The sequence below is a fragment of the Elephantulus edwardii genome, unplaced genomic scaffold, assembly GCF_000299155.1.
Source record: "Elephantulus edwardii isolate Elephantulus edwardi_28Jun2011 unplaced genomic scaffold, EleEdw1.0 scaffold00306, whole genome shotgun sequence".
Lineage (NCBI taxonomy): Eukaryota > Metazoa > Chordata > Mammalia > Macroscelidea > Macroscelididae > Elephantulus > Elephantulus edwardii.
In genome coordinates, this window is record NW_006400056.1 from 424,375 (window position 1) to 434,380 (window position 10,006).

Sequence of the window (10,006 nt, forward strand, 5' to 3'; positions counted from 1 at the left end):
TTTCCCCCCTTGAAAGTCTGTTTTAATTGTACATTTGCCACAGTACTTGTCAAAGCCAGTTCTGATTAATCTCCTTTGCCAGTGTGTCCTTTGCCATTCCCTATCACTCCTCCCTGAGAGAGATTTCACCCTGATTCATAAGGAAAAGGGGACGATGTATTCTCTTAGCTACTTCCTGCTGCAAACGGGTGCTGTAGGTTTCTGGGTGTGTTTTTATTTTTTTTTTTAATTGTGATTTTAACTAAAGTTTACAGAAAAAGTTGAATTTTCATTCATCTATTGTTGCACATTTTCCTCCCTCCCCCAGTTCACTTTTTTAAAAAATTCATTCATTGTTGCACAATTTCCTCTTTCCCTCTCCTTTTTTCCCTCTCCCAGTTCACCTTGCAATACACCTCTTATTCTAGACTGTTGTCATACATATAATGGTTAATCATATATTTCTTTTAAACAGTTCTTTCCTTTATTTGTTCCAATGCAGTGTTCACTATCTATTCACTTTTCTAATAGTTTCCCATACCACTCATGTCAGTTCTGATTTATAACAGTGGTGTTATATAGTATTTGCCCTTTTGTGACTGAGACCTTTTACTCAGCATAGTGCCCTTCAGAGTCACTCATGTTGTATAATGTTTTACAAGTTCATTGTTTTTCAGTGCTGCATAGTATCCCATGAACCATGGTTTTTTCTATCCATTCATTTCTTGATAGGCACTTGGGTTGCTTCCATCTCTTTGATGTTGTGAATAACGTACCAATAAACATGGGTATGCATACATCTGTTTGAGCATGGCTCTGGTTTCTTTAGGGTATCTTCCTAGTAGTGGAATTTCTGGGTCAAATGGTATTTCTATTGCCAACTTTTTGAGAAAGCACCAGACTGCCTTCCATTGTGGTTTTTTCACCATTTTACACTCGCAATACCAGTGAATAAGAGTTCAAATTTCTCCACGATCTCACCAACATTTGTTGTTTGATGCTCTGTTGAATTTTGCTATTGTTACTGGGGTGAGATAATACCTCATAGTTGTTTTTATTTACATCTCTCTGCTAGCTAGGGATTTTGAACATTGCTTCATGTGTTTGTTTGCTATCTGAATGTCTTTTTTGGTGAAGTCTATTCACATCCTATGCTCATTTTGTGTTTGGGTTGTTCACTATTTTCTTGTTGAGGGGCTGGACTGTTCTATAAATTTTAGATATGAATTCCTTATCAGATATGTCATTGCCAAATATCCACCTACCCACCCCCAGTTTGCGGGTTTCTAACCTGATTGGAGAAGTTTTTGATGTGCATAGGGATTTCCTTCTTAGAGGATCCCATTCTAAAAATAAAATTTTTGTCCTGATTGTAGGTCCATGGTATTTTTAATTGCTTCCTGTGTGTCTGGAAGTTAGACAATTAATAAGGACGATCAAAGAAAAATCAATGACTTTTAATTGTGTTGCTAGCGAAGAGTACTGAATATACCATACACAGTTAAAAGAACAAACCAATCTTGAAGGGAATTCAGAGTGTTCCTTCAGGGCAAGGATAGTGAACATTCACCTCATTTACTTTGGGCATGTTTTCAGAAGGAAACATCTAAGGTAGAGGATTGGCAAAGTGAGGAAAGCTCTTAAGGAGATGGATTGACACAGAGACTATCACACCAGGCTTGCACATTGCAGAGGTTATGAGACTGGTGCCAATTCAGATCTGTTATTCCTAAGGTTGCTATGAGTTCTAATCGGCTCAAGGGTCTCTAACAAGAACAATAGCAATAAAAAACAAACAAACAAAAACAAAAAAACTCCACCAAATACCAAACAAACAAACAAACCCAAATAAACATGGAATGGTCCTCAACATCAAGGAAATACAAATTCACTATGTAACCAGATATTTTACCCCTCACAGAATGGCCAAAATAGTAACAACTTTTACCATCAAGTGTTGGCAATGACATGGAGCAATCGGAATTTATACCACACTGCTGAAAAGAATGTGAAATTGTACCAAAACTTTGCAAAATGCTTAGTAAGCATCTTAGACTAGGTTCTCTACAGAGGCAAAACCAATGAAACGTATATCTTTGTATATATACACAGATAGTGCTGGCGTTGGAAAACCAAAAGGGAAGAACATGTTTACTATATCTTAAGTTGAAAGAACTGAAGAACAAATTCAAACCTCCAGTTACAACACCAAAGAGTTCTATGGGCAATATCTTGAATAATGAAGGAAACATCAAAAGAAGATGGAAGGAATGCAGAGAGTCAGTGTACAAAAAGAATTGGTTGACATGGAACCATTTCAAGAATCAGTAGTACTGAAGGAAGAAGTCCAAGGTGCACTGAAGGCAATGGCAAAAAACAAAACCCAGGAATTATTATTTAACGGAATAATTAAATGTTGCAGGAAAGAGATTCAACCCTGGAGGTGCTCACCAGTCTCTGCCAACAGAATGTGGAAGTTATCAAGCAATATCACTAATATCACATGCAAGTAACATCTTACTGAGGATTATTTAAAAACATCTGGAACAGTACATTGACAGGGAACTTGCAGAAATTTAAGCTGGATTCAGAAGAGACAATGTCGTGAGGGATATCACTGTTGTTGTGATATATATCTATTTCTATTTCTATATTTGATAGATGTATTTTTATACAGGAAACTCAAGTGGTCTGGTTAAGAGAAGCTGTGCAGCAATCCCAAGAGCACATGGTTCAAATCCACCACCTTTTCCATGGGAGAAAAATGGGCAATCTGCCTCTGAAAACCTGCTGGAGGGTCAGCTATGTGACAGTTCTGACTTGACGACACACAACAACAATAGCAAACAGCGTTTGTATATCTTATATGTGTGTTTGTTGCTGTGAGGTAACCCTATGAATCTTGTCCTATTCTATGCCATCCTCATGACCTCTGATTTATTCAGAGTGATAGTCACTGTTAAACCTGAATCTTTTTGAAGATCATTCTTTTTTTGATCCTCTACCTCTCCTTTTCTTCAGTTCTTTGAGCTTAAGAAATGCTGAACAAGTTCGGCCCTTTTGATTTTCTGACTCTAGCTCCTCGCACATTCCATTGTAGTATTTTGCTTTGTCATTCCGTGTTGCCTTTTGGAATCTTCTGTTCAGCTCTTTAGTGTCTTGGATTCTTCCTTGTGCTTTGACTTCTTTACATTCCAGTGCAATCTTCAGAGTTTCTTCTGACATCCATTTTGGTCTTTTCTTCCTCTTCTGTCTTTGTAATGACCGCCTGCGGTCTTCCTGGATGATACATTTAACATCCTCCCACAACTCATCTGGTCTTCGCTCATTAGTGTTCAAGGCCTCAAACCTGTTCCTGAGATGATTCTGAAATTCAGGTGGTATGCAATTAAAGTCATATTTTGGCTCCTGTGGATTCGGTTTAATTTTCCTCAGCTTCAGTTTGAACTTGCACATGAGTAGTTGGTGGTCTGTTCCACAATACTTGGACCAAGAGGCAGTAGTCAGAACAGAGCAGGGCAACACTGCATGGTTCAAAATTGGGAAGGGTGTACAACAGGGATGTGTCCTGTCTCCATACCTTTTCAACCTGTATGCAGAGCAGATTATCTGAGAGGCAGGGCTCTATGAGGAGAAGTGTGGTGTTAGGATTGGTGGACGATCTATCAACAATCTGCGTTATGCAGATGACACAACCCTGCTCGCTGAAACTGAGGAGGACCTCATGCACTTACTGCAGAGGGTCAAGGACTGCAGCCTTCAATATGGACTGAGGCTCAATGTCCAGAAGACAAAAATTCTCACTACTGGAACAATCGGTAGCATCAGGATGGATGGCGAAGAGATTGAGATTGTTCACAGCTTCAATTTGCTCAGCTCCATGGTCAACACTCTTGGCACCAGTAGCCAGGAAATCAAAAAATGTATTGCGATGGGAAAGTCTGCAGTTAGGGACCTCTCTAAAGTACTCAAGAGCAACGGTGTCTCTCTGGAGACTAAGGTGCACCTGATACAGGCCATGGTTTTTGCAATCACTTGTTATGCATCAGAGAGTTGGACAATGACTGGGGAGGATAGAAGGAGAATTGACGCCTTTGATCTGTGGTGCTGGAGAAGAGTATTGAATGTACCATGGACTGCCAAGAAAACAAATAGATTCGTCCTAGAGAGGGTTAAACCAGGCTGCTCCTTGGAGGCAAGGATTCTCGGGCTTCGTCTGACATACTTTGGACATGTTGTAAGGAGAGACACATCTTTGGAGAGGGACATCATGCTGGGCAGAGTGGAGGGACAGCGCAGGAGGGGAAGACCCTCTATGAGGTGGATTGATTCAGTGACTGGGGTAATCAGGATGGATGTGTCAGAGGCAGTGAGATTGGTACAGGATAGAGCAGAGTTTAGGGCTGTTGTACATAGGGTCGCTATGAGTCGCAAGTGACTCGACGGCACATAACAACAACAACAAACAACCTCTCCTAACATGATGCCCTCCCTTTCCAAGCACCGGTCCCTCCTGACAACATACTCGAAGTATGTGGCACCAAGTTTCACCATCTTTGCCTCTAAGGAGCACCCTAGGTTTCCTTCCTCCAAAACAGACTTATTTGTTCTTAAACTGGCATCATGGCTCTTTAGCACTTTGGAGAAATCCTTGATAGCTGATTTTTCCCAGTGTTGTTACATCTTTTGATTTCTTGATTGCTGTTCCATGAATGCTAATTGTGGATCCAAGAAAAATGAAAGAGCTGACAACTTCAATATTTTCTCCACCTATCACAATGGTGTCTATCGATCCAGGGATAAGGATTTTTACTTTCTTGATGTTGAGATGTAATTCATATTGAAAACTATAGTCTTTGATCTACTATAACAAGTGTTTCAAGTTTTCTTCACTTTCACTAAATAAGATTGTGTCATCTGCATAACACAGGTTGTTGATATGTGCACTCACACATTTATACCTCTGTAAATGTGTGTGTGTGTGTGTGTGTGTGTGTGTGTGTGTGTGTGTGTGTGTTACGGGGCAGGGGAGAGAAGGGACAGAGAGAGAGAGATTGATTTCAAGGAAGTGGTTCACTATTTGGCTGACAAGTCTCAGGTCTATGGTTCAGAAGCACAAGAGAAAGGACTCTGTGAAGGCTAATGAGTCCGAGGTTGACAAATAAGGCAGCAGAGATTGACAAGTTTAAAGTCGACAAGTACTAGTTCAAGTCCAGAGTTTGAGAGCCAAAGGTAAGATTGAGCAAAACTTGGCTCATTTTGCCAGGAACTTTATACATGCATTCAGTACATGCCATAGCCCTGCAGAGACTTCCCTTACAGAGGACCACGGCTGATCTTATAAAGCTGCCTCTAATCCTGCCTCATTAACATCGCAGAGGCTAAGATTTACAATACCTATAACAGTTATTACATTATGCTGAGAATCATGGTAACATTTACACACAAGATCAACCACCACAAGCAGATTCTCTTCATTTAATCCCAATATTAAGCATACACCAACCATATGACTCAGTCATTCCACTCCTACATGTTTACTCAAGAAGAATAAAAACATATGTCTATACAAAGACATGTACAGAATTGTTCATAGCTGCTTTTTTTTTTTTAGAGTTAGTCAATCACTGGAAATAAGCCAAATCTCCATCCTCAAGAAAGTAGATAAACAAACTGTGGAACATCCATGCAATGGAATATTACCCAGCAAGAAGTAGTAATGAATTAATGATCTTCACAACAGTGTGGATGAATCTCTAAAATGATACGCTGAGGGAAGGAAGCCAGATTCAAGGAGTACATTCTGTCCACATCCATTTATATGCATTTGTGGATGGCAAAGATAATTGATGATGGAAAAATCCAACAGAGTATGAAGAGGAGAGTGCAGGACAGGGAGTGGCTGAAAGGGGTACAAAGGAATGTCCCAGAGTGTTGAAGAGGGTTCTGTTTTGTTCGGGACATGATTGCAAGGGTAAACAAAAATATCATAATACAATGAACTAATGGAGGAAAAGAGGCATTGAAATTAAGATATAAGCTGCAAGCAACTGATTGTATCCTAATTATACTAATATCTGAGAACCAGGCAATGAATAAGGATGACAGAAGGGGAATTGATGCCTTTGCACTGTGGTGTTGGGACACCCAAGAGAACAAATAGATGTGTCTTAGACAAAATGCAGCCAGAGTGCTCCTTAGAGGCAAAGATGATGAAGCTTCATCTCACACACTTCAGGCTTGTTGTTAGGAGAGGTTATTCCTTGAGGAAGGACATCACTCTTTGGGAAGGTAAAGGGTCAGTGAAAGAAAGACCCTCAGCCAGATGGATGGACACAGTGACAGCAGTAATGGGTTCACGTGAGGATGAGAATGGCTCCGGATAAGACAGGCTTCGAATCTGTTGTTCACAGGGTTGCTATCAGTCAGACTTGACTCAACAGTACCTATCAACAACAATTATGCTAAAGACTAAGCTGTGCCTGGCCCAAGCCAAGGTCTCTTCAATTGTTTCGTATGCATGTGAAAGTTGGAAGATCAGGGAAAGAGAGGAAGATCTTCAAGGAGATGGATTGACACAGAGTTACTGCAACAATTGACGTGAGCATGGTGGAGAGCACGAGGATGGCACAGGACAGGACGCAGTTTCAATCTGTTGTCGCACCTGACGACAACCACACGTGAGGAGCTCCAGTGATAGAGGGATACACACAGGGTACACTAGTGACTGAAAAGTCAGTGGTTTGAAGATACCAGTTACCGAGTGAGGGAAAGAGGAAGCCGGCTCCTCCAGTAGAGATTTATAGCTTTGGAGTGTCACCATGAATCTGAATTAATTTGACAACAGTGAGTGGTGTCATCTCTGCTTCGTTCCCTGGTTTACTGTTTCATTTTCTATGTCTGTTTCAACAGTCTATAAACAGAATCATCTATATTATTTTTTTTTTAAAATTCAGGTAACTTTTAAAAATTTTTATTATTATTTTGTATGTATGTGTGCTGTCAAATCAGATCTGACTGGTACAGGAGGAGATTGTCCTTCCTTCTCCAGCAGAGCATCTGGTGAATTTGAATCACATACCAGAAGAATGTCTATCTGTATTTTATTGATTATGCAAAGACGTTTGACTGTGTGGATCGTAGTAAACTGTGGCTGACTCTGAGAAGAATGGGAATCCCAGAACACTTGATCATGCTAATGAGAAACCTATATTTGGACCAAGAGGCAGTTGTCAGAACAGAGCAAGGAAACAATGCATGGTTCAAAATTGGAAAAGGCGTACACCAGGGATGTGTCCTATCTCCATACCTTTTCAACCTGTATGCAGAACAGATTATCCAGGAGGCTGGGCTCTATGAGGGGTCAGGATTGGTGGAAGATCTATTAACAATCTGCGTTATGCAGATGACACAACCCTGCTTGCTGAAACTGAGGAAGACCTGCAATGCTTGCTACAGAAGGTCAAGGACTGCAGCCTCCAGTATGGATTGAAGCTCAATGTCAAGAAGACAAAGATTCTCACCACTGGACCAATTGGCAGAATCAGGATGGGATAGAGTGAAGAGATAGAGATTGTTAAAAGTTTTAGTCTGCTTAGCTCCATGGTCAACACTCTTGGCACCAATAGCCAGGAAATTAAAAAAAAAAAAATATTGCCATAGGAAAGTCTGCTGTTAGGGACCTCTCCAGGGTACTGAAGAGCAATGGTGTCACTCTGGAGACTAAGGTGTGTCTGATACAGGCTATGGTCTTTGCAATCACTTGTTATGCATCAGAGAGTTGGACAATGACTAGAAAGGTTAGAAGGAGAGTTGATGCCCTTGCGCTGTTGTGCTGGAGAAGAGTATTGAATGTACCATGGACTGCCAAGAACACAAACAGATTCATCCTAGAGAGGATTAAACCAGACTGCTCCTTGGAGGCAAGGATTCTAGGGCTTCGTCTGACATACTTTGGACATGTTGTAAGGAGTGACATCATGCTTGGGAGGTTGGAGGGACAGCACAGGAGGGGAAGACCCTCTGTGAAGTGGATTCAGTGACTAGGGTAATCAGGATGGGTGTGTGAGAGGCAGTGCGATTGGCACAGGATAGAGCAGGGTTTAGGGCTATTGTTCATAGGGTCACTATGAGTCACAAACGACTCGATGGCACATAACAACAACAACCTCTGGGATTGCAGTGCAGCTTCTCGCCACAAGGCTACCAGAGCTCCCTCATCTATATGTTTTCTAAGACTTACTTTTGTGACTCACATTGTGCCTGTGTCCTTCACCTCTACTGTTGTCTGCCTGTAGCTCTAAAGCATTCCTTTTAATTGCTGTTGTTGCTGTGTATGTGCTGTCGAGTTGCCTGTGACTCATAGTGACTCTCTGTACAACAGCTTTGAAGCCTACCCTGTCCTGAGCCAGCCTCACTGACTCCGACACACCAACCTCCATTGCCCCAGTTACTATATATCCATCCATCTCATCCGGGGTCTCCCTCTCCTCACTGTCCCTCCACCCTTCCAAGCATGGTGTCTCTCTATCCAAGGACCAGTCCTTCCTGGCCATATGCTCAAAATATGTGAGATGGAGTTTCAAAATTCTAGCCTCCAAGGAGAAACTTGGTTTTAGCCTCTCCAAGACAGACCTATTTATTTTCTTGGCAATCCATGATATGTTCAAGACTCTTCTCCAGCACCACAGCTCAAAGGCATCAATTCTTCTTCTGTCATCCTTAATTACTATGTAATATTTAACTTCAGACGGATAGTGTAATTTATTATCACTCTTCTATGGATTGGTATTTGGATTATTTATCATTTAGGCCACATAATACTTCCATATCTTCTGGATTTTAACTTCTCCACAGTGAAAACCTAAGACAGGAAGTGCTGGCTCATGGGAAGCTCTTTTCTTCATTCTGTGTGCTACATTTACCAGAAATTACTGAATGATTTCCTAAGTACCTATCCCAAATATATGATCACAGCAGACAATGAAAATTCCAGGTACTCCACATCCTCACCAGGCCTCTAAATTATCAATTTTAAATGTTGGAGAACAGAGAAGAAATCATAAGCGTAAATGCTTGGGAGCCATAAAAGTAACTGGTGGCCGGATTAGTAAACTGGGTAGTAGACTGGAGCCTAAAAGAGTGGTGGGGACGGCAACAAGCTGGATCACACGTGCCTCAGGGGAAAGAGGTGAGCTCAGCTCTATGCACTGACTGGTTGTCATGAATGCAGGCCCAAGGTAGCCAGAGCTCTGGAGTTTTCCAGAGAAGCCAGGAATCCAAATTCTTTTATAGTATGAGCTTGAAATGTTAACGGTGATTTCAAATTTGCTTAAATCATTATAAGAACCAAGAGTGTCAGCGAGCCAAACCCAGTCTATTTTAATACATTTCGTTTGTTCAACTTCAATTCACCTCAGATGTTGGAACGTACTGGAACTGATTCTCCATGGTTTATATGGAAAAGGGACAAATGGCTCTCAGAAAATGTCCTTTTTAATTTGCAGGTGAGAAAGCTCAGTTGTCCCAGAGGAACAAAAACAAGCAAATGTTCCTCATTCCTGTCTGTTCTGAACATAGATCTTACTCTCTCCCTTGACTGGAGGCAACTGTCCCTTCATTCATCTCTCCTTCCCTGTGGGCCTCCTACAACTTTTCTCCACTCAGCGGTCAGATGGATGAGTTCACAGCAGAAACCCAATGATGCCATTTCCTGCTTGGAATCCTTCATTTCATCTTCATTGTTTCCATATAAATTCTGAACTCTTGATCAAGAACCTACTGATGCATCTTTGTCACGCACTCCCTGCCCTTTCCACCCAGCCAATCCCTGAATTCAGCTCAGCTTCAGGTGTTTGTGCTTCCGGTTCCTTCTGCCTGGCTGCCTTTTCTTTCTGGTCTTCTTTACAGCTACTTCCTTCTTAGCCTCCAGCTGTTGTTGTTATGTGCCGCCAAGTCGCTTGCGACTCATAGCGACCCTATGTACAACAGCCCTAAAACCTGCCCTATCCTGTGCCAATTGCACTGC